Consider the following 15,049-nt stretch of genomic DNA (forward strand, 5'->3'; position numbering starts at 1 on the left):
CGCTCAGTTGTGTCCGACTCTTTGCAACCCCATGGGCTGTAGTCCATGGAATTCTCCCAGCCAGAATACTGGAGTGGGGAGCCTTTCCCTTCTCCAGAGGATCTTCCCAACCCAGGGATCAAACCCAGGTCTCCTGCATTGCAAGTGGATTCTTTACCAGCTGAGCCACAAGGGAAGCCCACTTCTGAAGAGCCAGAAGCAAAAACTGGGTGTTGGGAGCAAAAGCAGGGTACTGTGCATGCCCCCTGCATGCAGCACCACCACAGGGATGGGCAAACCACCTAAGACACCCCTCCGGATCCAGCCCTGGGCACATGTCTACCTCCACCCCCTATAAGGAACAAGGTTGCTCCCACCTCAGGAAGCAAGCAAGCAGGGGAACCGATTACTTGTTCTCACTACCCCATGCTGCAGCAGGGACCCCATAAAGCATTGCCTGAAAAAAAAAAAAAAAACAAGAAAACAAAGACCCAAGATTCAGTTCTGGGATGTACAGAGTCAAACTGTTCATTTTTCCACAGAAAAATACTCTTGTCTCTTGCCTACTTCTCCTTAGCAACAGCAGGAGACTATTGAAGTCAAAACTGGGTTGGGGGCGGGCAGTGAAAAACTGGTATTAAGACATCCCAGCATTTTATGATGCCCTCCACTCAAGCCAGAGGTCCAGTTGCCCATTTTTGCTCAAACCCTAACCCACTACCCAATGGAAGAAGGATTCATACTGAAGGAGAAATGGACAGAACAGACATGGATGGAATGCACTGGGTGTATGGTTGAAAAATATTTCCATAATGACAGGATTGGATGGCTAAGCTTTAAAACCTTAGGCCAATTAGTCCATTGTGCTGACAAGGATATGACAGGTAGATAAACAACTCTGGGATACTAACTGCCTATGCAATCATTCCATACACACAGTGTATGCTGGGAACTTTGATTTCACCTTTCTCAATCCACTCCTGAAATGAATCCAAGCACTGAGCCTGTTCATTAAAACTGTTCACTGGATTGACTTGAGATTTACCTAGAAATATCCCAGATGGAGATGCCTGTTTCTTTGAGTATGCATTGTTACCATGATGAAGAGTAGCTGCCCACAAATGTGTCCTTTGAAACTTGCCTTGCACACTCACCATAGCCAGTGAGATTGCTAAATCCCTTCCTAACTTACAGAAGTCTCTAGATTCCCTGGCCAAGGTGGTACTTGAGAACTGACTGGCCCTGGATTATCTACTGGCAGAACAAGGAGGAATTTGTGCAGTTGCCAACGGTTCTTGTTGCACCTACGTTAACACCTCTCCCCATGTAGAAAGCAACACTGAAAATATTCAACAACAAATCACCTTGTCCAGCAGACAATTAACCATCAATCCTTGTTATTCAATATGGGCGGGGAAACTGAAAACTGGTTCTCTAGTTTGTTGTCTTGATCCAAGAGAAGGTTTCCATTTTCCCATAACCCTCTTCTCTTTTCAATCATCTTGATTTATGCTATATTTCACCTAGTTCTTTGTTGTCTTCCATACTGTTGTAAATCTATAACTAAGACCTTTATGCTCAAGAAGGAGGCCTGAGACCAACAGGTTTAGGACCCTCCATTTTAGAAATAAAGAAATATGCTCAATTTTAACCCTCAGTCATGTCCAAATCTTTGCCACCCAATGGACTACAGCCCACCAGGCTCCTCTCTCCATGGGGATTCTCCAGGCAAGAATACTGGAGTAGGTTGCCACGTCCTCCTCCAGGGGATCTTCCCAACCCAAGGATCGAACCCAGGTCTCCCACATTGCAGGCAGATTCTTTACTGACTGAGCCACCAGCGAAGCCCAAGAAATAGAGAAATATGCTAAATTTTAATCCTGAAATTAACAAAAATATGCTGACCATGTATACCAGATTCTTACCCCTGCTTGAGTCTCTGATTATAATAGTCTTTTACTAGTCTTTAACTCATGTTCTTCTAATCTACTTATTTAGTTTGTTTCCTTTAGGGCACAACAGGATAATGGTGCAGCAGGGATTCCAGCCACTCCTTGAAACAGACTCTGGAATAACAGCAGAAGTCACCCTGGGGCCCCTCAACAAGATAGGGTGAGAGTTCCATGGCTCCAAATAGGTAGGGTCTGCAAGCTCCATGCTAACCTAAAGAAGCTACAGAAGACAGACTTTTGCCCTTCATCATCCCAATAAAGATTTCTTGACGTCCACATTGCTCAACAGGGATTTGAGACAGGAAATAGATGGGCCCCAGGCTGAGCAGCTGAAGTCTGTCCCCCGTGAACAGATACTCCAGGATAAAGATAATGGAAGGAGCAAGGAGGACTGAGTCCTGCTTGGAGAGAAGATAAAGAGACCACATATTTCTCATTCTTGAGGTCAAAGAGACCTCCCAAACTACACAAAGACTTCTGCGCAAAAAGACTTCTCAGAGATCAAAGAACACAGGGAGCACCAGATCATAATATGTTCTTCCCAGAAACCCTTGCAATGGAATCCATCTTGGCTAAAAGATGTGTATGTACAAGGAGACCCTGAAGTAGACCAAATATGGACTCAGAGTCAGGCAAGCGAGATGATTGGCCAAAGAACTGCCCCGTATCAGTGATGTCAACTACGCTGAGGGCACAACCCCTTCTCTGAGCCTGCCTATATATGTCCATCCACACATACTCTTTTTTCCTCTTAACAAACACTTTGCTTCACTACCTCAGTCTCTTTGTCAAAATTCCTTTCTCCAAAGGAGATGACTCAGAGACTTGTAACTAGCCTTTGGCCCTCCTGATCTAGTGGCAAGGATTTGGTACTCTCATTTCCCTGGCCTGGCTTCAATCTCCGGTTGGGGAACTGAGATCCGGCTTGAAGCCACTGCAGGTCAAAACCACCTGAGATCATCGCCACTTTTGTTCAACATAGTTTTGGAAGTCCTAGCCACTAGGACTAAGTCCTAGTCAATCAGACAAGAAAATAGAAATAAAAGCAATCTGAGTAGGAAAAGAAGTAAAACTCACTGTTTGCAGATCACATGATATTACACATAGAACATCTTAAAGATGCTACCAGAAAACTAGAGCTCAATGAATTCAGTTAAGCTGCAGGATACAAAATTAATACACAAATCTCTTGCAATCCTATACACTAACAATGAAAGATCAGAAAGAGCAATTAAGAAAACAATCCTACTGACCATCACATCAAAAAGAATAAAATACTTATGAGTAAACCTACTTAAGGAGGCAAAAGACCAGTACTTAGAAAACAAACAGATGGAAAGATACACCATGTTCTTGGATTATAAGAATCAATATTGTCAAGATGTCTATACTACCCAAGGCAATCTATAAATTCAGTGCAATCCCTATCAAATTAACAATGGCATTTTTCACAGAACCAAAAGAAAAATCTTTAAATTTGTATGGAGATACAAAAGACCCTGAATAGCCAAAGCAATCCAAAGAAACATGGAGCTGGAGGAAGCATACTTCCTATTTCAGACTATACTAACAAAGTTACAGTAATCAAAATAGTATAGTACCTGGAGCCAATATCCTGGAGTGTGAAGTTAAGTGGGCCTTAGGAAGCATTATGATGAATAAAGTTAGTGGAGGTGATGGAATTCCAGCTGAGCTATTTCAAATCCTAAAAGATGATACTGTTAAAGTACTGCATTCAATATGCAGGAAATTTGGAAAACTCAGCAGTAGCCACGGGACTGGAAAAGATCAGTTTTTCATTTCAATCCCAAAGAAAGGCAATGCTAAAGAAGGTTCAAACCATGGCACAATTGTACTCATTTCACATGCCAGCAAAGTATTGCTCAAAATCCTTCAAGCTAAGCTTCAACAGTACATGGATCAAGAACTTCCAGATGTACAGTAGGCTGGATTTAGAAAGGGCAGAGGAAACAGAGATCAAATTGCCAACATCTACTGGATCATAGAAAAAGCGAGGGAATTCCAGAAAAGCATCTACTTCTGCTTTATTGACTATGCTAATTTTTTTTTTACCGTTTTTGTGATTTTTATCAATAGCAGTCATTATATTTTAAATCAAAAATGACAAATTAAAAGTGAAATATATCACTATCAATATAATCTACAGAGCTCCCATATTTTAATCCATTTTATAATAGCTTATACTTTAATAGATACTATAAGATACACCATATACCATAACTTCAATTATTCTTAAGATTTTTAAGAAATATGGCTTATGTACCAGGCTTTAAATAGTGAACCAAAGTCTTTATCAGCTGCCTCAAAATTGATTCCAAAATGAATTTTTAAAATTTGAAATATGAATAGTATATAAAAACATAAAATCTATAGTATCAATAACTTATTCCTGCTAAGCAGTTCTTCAGTCAGTCTCCTTTGTTTCTGAATAAAGAAGCTTGTCTCAAGCCAGCATGGTAAGACTGTGTGGATCACAACAAACTGTGGAAAATTCTGAAAGAGATGGGAATACCAGACCTCCTTACCTGTCTCCTGAGAAACCTGTATGCAGGTCAAGAAACAACAGTTAGGACCAGACATGGAACAACAGACTGGTTCACAATTAGGAAAGGAGTATGTCAAGGCTGTGTATTATTACCTTGCTTATTTAACTTCTATGCAGAGTACATCATGCAAAAGGCCAGGCTGGATGAATCATAAGCTGGAATCAAGATTGCCGGGAGAAATATCAATAACCTCAGATATGTAGATGATACCACTTCAATGGCAGAAAGTGAAGAGGAACTAAAAAACCTCTTAATGAAAGTGAAAGAGAAGAGTGAAAAAGCTGGCTTAAAACTCAACATTCAGAAAACTAAGATCATGAGATCCAGTCCCATCACTTCATGGCAAATAGATGGAGAAAAATAACAGTGACAGACTTTCTTTTCTTGGGCTCCAAAATCACTGAAGATGGTGACTGTACCCATAAAATAAAGATGCTTGCTCCTTACAAGAAAAGCTGTGACATATCTAGACAGCATATTAAAAAAGGAGAAACATCACTTTACCAACAAAGGTTCGAGTAGTCAAAGCTGTGGTTTTTCCAGTAGTCAAATATGGATGTGCGAGATGGCCATAAAGAAGGCTGAGTGCTGAAAAATTGATGCTTTTGAACTGTGGTGCTGGACAAGACTCTTGAGAGTCCATTGGACAGCAAGGAGATCAAACCAGTCAATCGTAAAGGAAATCAACCCTGAATATTCATCAGAAGGATTGATATTGAAGCTGAAACTCCAATACTTTGGCTACCTGATGCAAAGAGCTGACTCATTGAAAAAGATCCTGATGCTGGGAAAGATGGAGGGCAGGAAGAGAAGGGGATGACAGAAGATGAAATGGTTGGATGGCATCACTAACTCAATGGACATGAGTTTGAGCAAATTCTGGGAGATAGTGAAGGACAGGAAAGCCTAGCGTGCTGCAGTCCATGGGGTCACAGAGTTGGACATGACTGAGTGATTGAACAACAACAATGAACAACAAAAACTGGCACAAAAACAGAAGTACAGATCAATGGAATAGGATACAAAACCTAGACATAAACCCCACACGCATACATGTTGCCAAGTCATGTCTGACTCTTTGTGACCCTATGGATGGTAGCCCACCAGGCTCCTCTGTCCATGGAATTTCCCAGGCAAGAATACTGGAGCGGGTTGCCACTTCCTTCTCCAGGAGATCTTCCTGACCCAGGGATCGAACTCGCATTTCCTGCATTGGCAGGCGGAATATTTACCACTGAGCCACCTGGGAAGCCAAATAAACCCCACAACCACGGTCAATTAACCTAGGACAAAGGAGCCAAGAACAGACAATGGAAAAAAAAAAAAAGACAGTCTCTTCAATAAATGATGCTGGAAACTCTGAACAGCTACGTGTAAAAGAATGAAGTTAGAAAATTCTCTAACATTCTACACAAAAATAAACTCAAAATGGGTTAAAGACCTAAATGAAAGGCCAGATACTATAACCCTTGGAGGGAAATGTAGGCAGAACAGTTTCTGACTTAAATCCCAGGACGATCTTTTTGGATTCATCCCCTACAGTAATAAAAATAGACAAAAATAAACAAATGGGACCTAATTAAAAGTTTTTGCACAGCAAAGGAAACCATAAATAAAATGAAAAAGACAAACCAAAGAATGGGAGAAAATATTTACAAATGAAGCAATGGACAGGGATTAACTTTCAAAATAAACAGCTCATGAGGCTTAATACCATCAAAAACAAACTATCCCATCAAAAAATGAGCAAAAGACCTAAATAGACATTTCTCCAAAGAAGACATACAGATGGCCAAGAGGCACATGAAAAGATGTTCAACATCAAGAATTATTAGAGAAATGCAAAGCAAAACTACAATGAGATATCACCTCACACCAGTCAAAATTGCCATCAGCAAAATATCCACAAACAATAAATGCTGGAGAGGATGTGGAGAACAGGGAACACTCCTTCACTCTCAGTAGGAATGTAAATTGGTACAGCTACTATGAAGAACAGTAAGGAGGTTCCTTAAAAAACTACAAATAGAGCTACCATATGACCCTGCGATCCCACTCCTGGGGTATATCCAGAGAAAAACATAGTCCAAAAGGATACATGCACCCCAGTGTTCATCGTAGCACTATTTACAATAGCCAAGACATGGAAGCAACATAAATGTCCATCAACAGAGGAATGAATACAGAAAACGTTGTACATGTACACAACAGAACATTACTCAGCCATTAAACAGAATGAAATAATGCCCCTTACAGCCAGCAACAGGAATGGACCTAGAAATTGTTATCTGAGTGAAGACAGATAAAGAGCAATATTGTATGACATCCCTTATATACACAGAGTCTAAAAAGAAATGATACAAATGAACCTATTTCCAAAACAAAAACAAAATCACAGACTTAGGAAAAAAACAGTTTATGGTTATAGGGTGAAGGGGGAAAGGAACAGTTAGGGCGTTTGAGATCAGCATGTAGACACTGCTATATTTAAAATGGATAACCAACAAGGACCTACTGTATAGCACAGGGAACTCTGCTCAATGTTATGTGGCAGCCTGGATGGGAGGGGCTTTGGGGGAGAATGGATACATGTATATGTATGCCTGAGTCCCTCTACACCACACCTGAAACGATCACAACACTGTTAATTGGCTATGTTCTAATATAAAATAAAAACCTTACTAAAAAAAAATTAAAAAAGAAACCTCTCTAATGCTATACATAAAAATAAACTCAAAATGGACTAAAGAATTAAATATAAGACCAGATACTATAAAACTTTCATAGGAAAACATAAGCAGAACACCCTTTGACATAAATCACAGGAATATCTTTTTGAATTCTCTTGCTAGACTAATGAAAATAAAGACAAAATAAATGAGAGCTAAACGTAAAAGCTTTTGCACAACAAAGAAAACCATAACACAATGAAAAGTCAACCCACAGATCAGGAAAAAATATTTTTAAACAAAGCCACTGATGAGGAATTAATCTCCAAAATATAAAAACAAGTTTTACAGGCTCAATATATATTAAAAAAAAAAGAAGAAACAAGCCAATCAAAAACGAACAGAAGATCAAAACAGACTCTTCTCCAAAGTGCACATAAAGGGAGTGTTTCCAGCTATTCCTACTCCCTGGCAGTCAGCACTTGGTGGTCAGGTTTTGCGCACTGCTGGGTTGAAGGGGTGAGGGTGCCGCTAGGATGAAGCTCATGAGATTTCTGATGAAACTGAGTCGTGAAAGTGTAACCGCTGAATCAAAGAATGGGACACAGGTCCATGGAACAATCACAGGTGTAGATGTCAACATGAATACACGCCTTAAAGCAGTGAAAATGACCCTGAAGAACAGATAACCTGTACAACTGGAAACACTGAGTATTTGAGGAAATAACATTCAATATTTTATTCTGCCAATTTACCTCTGGATACACTACTCATAGATGTGGCACCAAAGATGAAATCTAAGAAAATGAAAGTTGTTGCAGGGAGACCGAGGCAGAGGAAGAGGGGGTCCTAGGTGATAATGTCTCGCAAGACTACTGTTTCAAAGTAGTAGGGGTAGAAGACTGAATATATGACAGAGGAAGAATGTGAGACCAGACAGAAGAATGTGGAGCCCTAAGCGATAATGTTTCTGGAGGTTACTGTTTCAGAATGGTGGATGTTCAAGTTGCATTACAGGCTTTGTTTGATTGCAGCAGTTTTTATTAAACACAAGTGCATCACAGAGCTCTCTACTGACTATATCATATTGTTTTAATAGTTCATATATATATTCATGGTATCAATACAATAAGAGCTAAGCATTACTACTAGGCAATCCCACAGTAATTCCAATCATAGATTAGGCATTAAAAATTTTTTTTGGAACTAAAATACTTCTTATATATATATATTTTAATTTATTTATTTCCAGTTCAGTCGTTCAGTCGTGTCTGACTCTTTGCAACCCCATGAACCACAGCACGCCAGGCCTCCCTGTCCATCACCAACTCCCACAGTTCACCCAAACCCATGTCCATTGAGTTGGTGATGCCATCCAACCATCTCATCCTCTGCTGTCCCCTTCTCCTCCTGCCCTCAATCTTTCCCAGAATCAGGGTCTTTTCAAATGAGTAATTGGAGGCTAATTACTTTACAATATTGTAGTGGGTTTTTGCCATACATTGACATGAATCTGCCACGGGTGTACATGTGTTCCCCATCCTGAACCCCCCTCCCACCTCCCTCCCCATCCCATCCCTCTGGGTCATCCCAGTGCACCAGCCCTGAGCACCGTGTCTCATGCATCGAACCTGGACTGGCAATCTGTTTCACATATGATAATATACATCTTTCAATGCTATTCTCTCAAATCACCCCACCCTCACCTTCTCCCACAGAGTCCAAAAGACTGTTCTACACATCTGTGTCTCTTTTGCTGTCTCGCATATAGGGTTATTGTTACCATCTTTCTAAATTCCATATATATGCATTAGTATACTGTACTGGCGTTTTTCTTTCTGACTTACTTTACTCTGTATAATAGGCTCCAGTTTCATCCACCTCATTAGAACAGATTCAAATGTTTTTTTTTTATTTTATTTTTAAACTTTACAATATTGTATTAGTTTTGCCAAATATCGAAATGAATCTGCCACAGGTATACCTGTGTTCCCCATCCTGAACCCTCCTCCCTCCTCCCTCCCAACACCCTCCCTCTGGGTCGTCCCAGCACACCAGCCCCAAGCATCCAGTATCGTGCATTGAACCTGGACTGGCGACTCGTTTCATACATGATATTATACATGTTTCAATGCCATTCTCCCAAATCTCCCCACCCTCTCCCTCTCCCACAGAGTCCATAAGACTGATCTATACATCAGTGTCTCTTTTGCTGTCTCATACACAGGGTTATTGTTACCATCTTTTAAAATTCCATATATATATATACGTTAGTATACTGTATTGGTGTTTTTCTTTCTGGCTTACCTCACTCTGTATAATAGGTTCCAGTTTCATCCACCTCATTAGAACTGATTCAAATGTATTCTTTTTAATGGCTGAGTAATACTCCATTGTGTATATGTACCACAGCTTTCTTATCCATTCGTCTGCTGATGGACATCTAGGTTGCTTCCATGTCCTGGCCATTATAAACAGTGCTGCAATGAATTTCTTTTATGAATGTATATAGAATATACACCTTTTTATTTCACATGCACTGATGCATTTTATTGTTTTAACTTGACTCCATTCTACACGTGTAGTAAGTGGAACCTTACTACAAGTGAAATAAGTTCTTTTGGGTATTTTAGAAATTGAAGTCCTATGGAATGAGGTCTAAAATGGATTCTCCTTTCCTGAATTTTGTTCCATGAAAACTTACTTTCTAAGTAAAAGGTGATGTTCATCATCTAATTAAGGAATCATTGATTTTTGTTGTCATTGTTAGCTTTTGGGATTTTTTTGGTTTTGGTTTACTTTTTTTTTTTTTTTTTTTAGGAACATGAGATCCTAGTTCCCTGACCAGGGATCAAACCCATGCCCCCTGTATTTGAAGTGCAGAGTCTTAACCACCGGACTGCCAGTGAAGTACCTATTTTACTTTTTTGATAGGTTCTCAACATAGTTTTACATTCTCCTTAGTTGAAACTATAAATAATGTTCACTAGATTATCTGTTGTGACCAGTGTTGAAACCTGTAAATACGGAATGTACTACCATTGGCTCCTTTATCAAATACTTTAACAAGTAGTCCTTTAAGAACAAAAGGAAAAAGATCTTCTTATTTGCCAGCAAAACTGGATTCTTTCCAATCATTAGTAAGGATTTAATTGTTTTAATTGGTTAGATTTAGAGAAAATTGTTGTTTATATAGGCACTAAGTCGTGTCTCTTCTGCGACCCCGTGGACTGTGGCCCACCAGGCTCCTCTGTCCATGGGATCTCCCAGCCAAGAATGCTGGAGTGGGTTGCCATTTCCTTCTCTAGAGGATCCTTCCAACCCAGGGAACAAATCTTCCTCTCCTGCACTGGCATGTGGGTTCTCTGCCACTAAGCCACATGGGGAGCCCTAGAGAAAATACCGCTCAGTATACAGTTTCTTACAAAAGTTTACTACTGTTTGTTTATAAACTAAAGAAGGAAATCTGTTGGAGGATTGGAATGAACTAGATTCTGTATTTTCATTTAATCATATATGTGGGTTTGTTTGTTAATGAGAAGGAAAAGTTCTGCCAAGATTGTTATCAAAAAAGGAAGTATAGGCCTTGTAGGGAATTATGTAAATTGAGATAGCAACAGCATTTATGTGTGGTGTGCATATATGTATCTCATTCTTTTTCGTCCTCTTGGTGCTCCTAGTAACTGAATGCAAACAGAAGGTAAGGGAACCCAATGATGCATCAAGATGGAAAGATCTGATGGGGACAAACAGAAAAGAACAAGTAGTGAATAAACGTGAGAAGACTCCCACGGTCTTGGAGCTTATAGGCTAAAAGGCAAACAGTGTCAGATACACACTGATGTGTAATTGCAAATTATGAATACTTTGATAAGGACTACTTTGTATTAACTTGTCTGTTAAAAAACCAGTGGAAGCTCATTTTAAGTCAAATGCCAATAACAAAGGATTCTTAACTCTGGGGGAAAAAAACAGAAGACACACAGATGGCCAAAAAGCACATGAAAAGATTCTCAATATTGCCAATTATTAGAGAAATGCAAATCAAAACTACAATGAGTTACCACCTCAGACCAGTCAGAATTGACATCAGAGTCTATCAACAATAAATGCTGGAGAGGGTGTGAAGAGACCCTTCCTACAATGCTGGTGGGAATGTAAATCAGCACAGCCATTATGGAGAATAGTACTGAGGTTCCTTAAAAGCATCCAGCAATCCCATTCCTGGGCATATATCTGGAGAAAACCATAATTCGAAAAAATACATGCATGCCTGTGTTTAAAGCAGCGCTATTTTCAGTGGCCAAGCCATGGAAGCAACCCAAATGCCCATCAACAGAGGAATGGATAAAGGTGGCGTGGTACATATATACAATCGAGTATTACCCATAAAACAGAATGAAATAACACCATTTGCAGCAATATGAATGGCCCTAGAAATAGCATATTAAATGAAGTAAATCAGATGAATATCCTATGATATCAATTCCATGTGGAATCTAAAAAAAATGATACAGATGAACTTATTAACAAAACAGGAACTGACTCACAGACTTCAAAAACAAAGTATGGTTACCAAAGGTGAAAGGTGCAGGGAAGAGATAAACTAGGAGCTTGGGACTAACACATACACGGTTACACTACATATATTAAGAAAGATAACCAACAAGGACCTATTGCATAGCACAGGGAACTCTACTCAATATTCTGTAATACCTTACATGGGAAAGGAATCTGAAAAAGAATGTATATATATCTAACTGAATTACTTTGCTGTACACCTGAGACTAATACAACACTGTAAATCAACTATAGTTCAATCTAAAATTAAATTTAAAAGAAAAAATGGACTAAATATCAAAATGTAAGGCCAGATACTATAAAACTCTTAGAGGAAAACATAGGCAGAGAACACTGTGACATAACCGCAGTAATAACTTTTTGATTCCACCTTCTAAAGTAAAGAAAATAAAAACAAACAAATGGAATCTAATTAAACTTAAAAGCTTTTGCACAGCAAAGGAAACCAAAACAAAATGAAAAGACAAGCCACAGAATGGGAGAAAACATTTGCAAATAGAGCAACTGACAAAGGATTAATCTCCAAAGTATACAAACAGCTCATGCAGCTCAATATAAAACAAACAAACAAAAAAAAAAACCCAATCAGAATCTCAATAGATGTTTCTCCAAAGAAAATATACAGATGGTTGAAAAGCACAAGAAAAGATATTCAACATCAGTAATTATTAATATTAGAGAAATGCAAATCAAAACTACAATGGGGTATCATCTCACACCAGTTAGAATGACCATCATCAAAAAGTCCACAAACAATAAATGCTGGAGAGGGTGTGAAGAGAAGGGACCCTTCTTATACTGTTGGTGGGTATGTAAATTGGTACAGCTGCTATGGAGAACAGTATGGCGATTTCTTAAAAACTAAAAATAGAGCTAGCATATGATCTAGCAATCCCATTCCTGGGCATACATCTAGAGAAAACCATAATTCAAAAAGATACATACACCCCAGTGTTCATTGCCGCACTATTTACAATAACCAGGACGTGGAAGCAACCTAAATATCCATCAATGGAGGAGTGGATAAATAAGATGTGGTATGTATATACAATGGTTATACTCAGCCATAAAAAGAATGAAATAATACCATTTGCAGCAACATAAATAGACCTAGAGATTGTCATCCTGAGTAAAGTTAGATGGAAAAAGACAAATATCATATGATATCACTTATATGTGGAATCTTAAAAAAAAAAAAAAGGCTACAAATGAACTTACCTACAAAAACAGAATGAGTGTTACAGATGTAGAAAATGAGCTTATGGTTACCAGGAGGGTAAAGGGTGGAGGGAGAAATTGGAAGATTGGGATTGATGAATACACACTATGTGTAAATATAGATAACTAATAAGGACCTATCGTATAGCACAGGGAACTCTACTCAGTATTCTATAACGGCCTATATGTAAAAAGAATCAAAAGAGTGGATATATGTGTATGTATAACAGATTCACTTGGCTGTACACCTAAACACTGTAAATAAACTATACTCCAACAAATTTTAATTGAACAAACAAAACAGAAGGGAACCCACAGATACAGAGAACAACCTGGTGGGCGCCAGAGGGAAGTGGGTAGCTGGGATGAGGGAAATCGGTGAGACAGGTTAAGAGGTACAAACTTCCAGTACAAAATAAATGAGTCACAGTATGGGGACTACAGTCAATAAGTATAATATCTGTATGGTGATGTATCATAACTAGACTTATTAGAGTGATCACTTTATAACGTATAAAAATATCACTACATATACACCTGAAACTAATACACTATTGTTAAGCCAATTATTCTTCAATGAAGAATTTTAAAATGTTACAGCTGAACCTACAAAACAGAAACAGAATCACAGACTTGGGAAATAAACTTATGGTTACCAAAGGGGAAAGCTTGGTGGGGGGTGTATACATTGGGAGTTTGGGATTGATATATACGTATTACTATATTTAAAATGGATGACCAACAAGGACCTACTATAGAGCAAAGGAAACTCAACTCAATATTCTGTAATAATCTAAACGGGAAAAGAATTTGAAAAAGAATAGATGTATGTATAACCAAATCATTTTACTGTACATCTGAAACTATCACAACATTATAAGTGAACTATACTCCAAAATGAGATAAAGTTTTAAAATAAAACATTTAAAAAGTATTTGCTTTTAAGTAAAACAATGACTTGTAAAAATTTGAAAATAATTACACATCAAAGTGGTCTGTGTATGTGATATGTCCTACAGTTGATAACGCACTTGAACTCTTACCTCTTTGAGAAGATGGACTCAGATCTTGTGGGCTCAGTCGGTCACCTTATAGACATTTCTGAGGGTGTCTGGCCAACTCATGGGGACTTCCCCTTCTGGAGGAATTGTCTTTGATCCCCAGAAATAGGTGTTTTTAACTATAAGACACTGTCCCAAGGCCCAGGTGTCCCATTCTTCTTTGAGTTCCATTAGAAACCAGTGTATCCTTACAATAAGTTACTAAGCCTACTTACCTTAGCTTCATTTGGGTTCTATGACTTATAATCAAATGAGCCTTAATTCATCCAGCAAGGTGAAATAATAAATTATTTTAACAGCAATAGAATTTCCCTTAGGGATGGAATTTTTTATGAACAACATTATTGTGAAATTACTCATAAAGGTAACCATTAGCAACAACCAAAACATTCATCAACAGGGACCAGTTGAATAAACTGTGATATATCCACACAAAAGTATACTATGCAATAAAAACAACCAAATCGATTCCTACATATGAATATGACATATACAAGATGCATTAAGTGGAGAAAACCAAGTAGAGTATGTCTATTATACTTCCTCTTATGTGAGTGTATTTATATACTTTATTTATAAAGGTATATAAAACAAAATAAAAATTTTAAATTAAAATATGGTTACCCATTGTGATAGAGAAACAGAAAAGAGGAGCTAAGAATAGAAGCAGGATTTTTCTGAATATACCTCATAAAAGTTTTTATTCTTGGTAATGTAATTGCTTTATTATGTTCATAAGATTAACTTAATCACTAAGAATTTTTTTAAAAAAGCTAAAATAAATGAATATAACCATATATCACTCTGGTGACATAACTAAAAGAGAAAACAACTCATTTCAAATGACTTTCCAATACAGTATTTTGATTTCAAATTCTTATGTGGGTTACATTTTAAGGGGAAAAAAGAGCAAAAAAACGTAAATGATTCAATAGTCAATACTAGCAGAAATATTTGTACTACCACTTTGAGATTATTTCACATATACTGTAGGATATAGCAAATGGTTATATAGAATTTGA

At 38.1% G+C, this 15,049-nt stretch overlaps 1 long non-coding RNA gene across 1 annotated transcript in view; it reads right to left on the minus strand.

Moving 5' to 3' along the window:
- The window catches only part of LOC133239935 (uncharacterized), a 100,222-nt gene extending 85,821 nt beyond the window's left edge, over positions 1 to 14,401 (minus strand). The window contains exon 1 of the long non-coding RNA XR_009734040.1: positions 14,243 to 14,401. This is a non-coding gene — a long non-coding RNA (uncharacterized LOC133239935). The remainder of the gene's footprint in view (positions 1 to 14,242) is intronic.
- Between the last annotated feature and the right edge of the window lie 648 nt (positions 14,402 to 15,049).

Source organism: Bos javanicus, chromosome 27, assembly GCF_032452875.1.
Source record: "Bos javanicus breed banteng chromosome 27, ARS-OSU_banteng_1.0, whole genome shotgun sequence".
Classification (NCBI taxonomy): Eukaryota; Metazoa; Chordata; class Mammalia; order Artiodactyla; family Bovidae; genus Bos; species Bos javanicus.